Consider the following 2,060-nt stretch of genomic DNA (forward strand, 5'->3'; position numbering starts at 1 on the left):
TTTAATTTCTAATATGAAAAGTAGCTAATATTTTAAAAGAATTTTTAAAAAATTAAAACATTATAAAATCTATTGAAAAGCCTAAAAAGAAACAAAATAGGCATCAATAAAGATAGAATTGCAAGAGCAACACAGAGCATTGTGTATAATTGAGCACAAAAAAGGACTTGGCAGGCATAATTTTTGGTCATGACCTCAAAAAGTGTTAGTCTAATGACATAATTAATAAACCAAATTCATCATCTACAAAAGTAGGAGTCCAATTCCAGGACTGTATGTGTTAACTTCATTACACTACATTTAGCATTTTCAAATTATTTTACTTTTTTCAATTTCATATAAAATTGTTAACGTTCATTTAAAATAATTTCAAGTTCTTTCCCTCCCTCCCCTGCTCTCTTACTTTTCCCTTCAAGGATTATACTCAGTTTTGTTTCGTAGGTGGTTCTGGATTGTAATCCTAGTTCTTTAACCTCTAGAACTCCAAGACCTCTGATCCTTTAACATAGAAATTGCTAAATTTTGTGTTATCCTACCTACGACGCCATAATATTTGAATTGCTTCTTCCTAGCCACTTGCACTATTTTATTCTTAACCTGGGGGCTCTGTTGTTTTCCTAGAATAAATCTGGCAGTGTTGATTTGGAGGTCCTCTTGCAAAAGGTGATAAGTAGATTTTTTCAACTTATTTTTACCCTCTGGTTCTAGGATATCAGGGCATTTTCCTCACTAAAATCTTGAAATAGGATGTTCAGAATCTTTTTATTTTATTCTGCTTTCAGGTAGTCCACTAGTCCTTAAGTTAAATTTCCTCAATGTATTTTCTAGGTCAGTAGGTTTTTTTTTGTTTCTTTGTTTGTTTGTTTTTGTTTGTTTTTTGAGTTTTATTTTTTTAGCAGCTTCCACCATTTTATTACCACCATGTTGATTTAATGCAGTCGCTGGGGCTTGCCCATGATGCTTTTGATGTACAATGCCCTCACATATTGCCAATTTTTCTTCAGCAGAGAAACCAGAAAATTGACAGCCAAATGGATGTTGTAGACAAGTTCATAATCTGTCATCTTCATATGGCCAACAGCCACTGCCAGACACAGCACCTTCTTCATCTGGAACTTGATAGTACATTTAACCTAGTCAACTTTTGCCCCCATAGTCCCATTGTGGGTGAGTAGAAATGGAAACTCTCCGACTTTGTTCAGACGAGGGATTTGCTTGATCAAGGACTCAGAGGCCAAAAAGGCATCATAATTTTTAGCCAGCTTCTTGACCAATTTCTTGTTTTTATTCAACTTCTTCAGGGCCTCGATATCTATGTGGGTGATTTCTACAGCCTTGGCCTCATTGCAGTGCTGCTGGTCTCCCAGTACACACACAGAAAATTTAGGTTGGGGTGTGGATTTGAGCCTGACAGGGCCAGAGAAACGTTATCCTTTTGGGGGTCATAGTTTTTCAGACTGATCTGTAGCTCCACAGTTTCCAAAAACTTTTTTCATTTGAGCTGGGTTCCATGCAGGACCTCCCACACAGCTTCATAGAGGGTGTCCCGAGAGACTTTGCTGCTCATAGCTGCCTACTGGTCACAAGCCGAGAAAAGGTCAGTAGTTTTTCCAATTTGAAATGTCACACTGTATTCTATTTTTTTTTTTCATTCTTTTACTTCATTTTTTTCTTGATATCTCATAGACTTGTCGGACCCTTCTTTATTTGTATGGTGAAACTTCCAGAAGGTACCTCTCCTAATTCAGTCACCCACAAATCCTACGGCTGACTCTCCTGCACATGGCCTGCACTGGACGAAAAAAATACCTTCATCCCATTGAGATAGACCTATACTGTTAGCTTTCTAACTTGTCTTCGGCAAGAAAATTGTTGCATTCAAAAGTTTATTATTATTATTATTATTATTATTATTATTATTATTATTATTATTATTATTATTATTATTATTGTCACACCAGAATCTGTTTTGCGGTGTCATTTTAAAGGTGCTTAGAGATGAAATTGGGAGAGCAAACACAAGACCCTACTTCTATTCTCTCATCTTGGCTCTGTTTCAC

The 2,060-nt window shown here is 36.1% G+C and overlaps 1 pseudogene; it reads right to left on the minus strand.

Annotated features, from left to right (window-relative positions):
* Window positions 1–890: 890 nt before the first annotated feature.
* On the minus strand, window positions 891–1,567 carry LOC140523695 (large ribosomal subunit protein uL1 pseudogene; annotated as a pseudogene).
* Window positions 1,568–2,060: the final 493 nt, after the last annotated feature.

Source organism: Notamacropus eugenii, chromosome 2 (assembly GCF_028372415.1).
Source record: "Notamacropus eugenii isolate mMacEug1 chromosome 2, mMacEug1.pri_v2, whole genome shotgun sequence".
Taxonomy (NCBI): Eukaryota; Metazoa; Chordata; class Mammalia; order Diprotodontia; family Macropodidae; genus Notamacropus; species Notamacropus eugenii.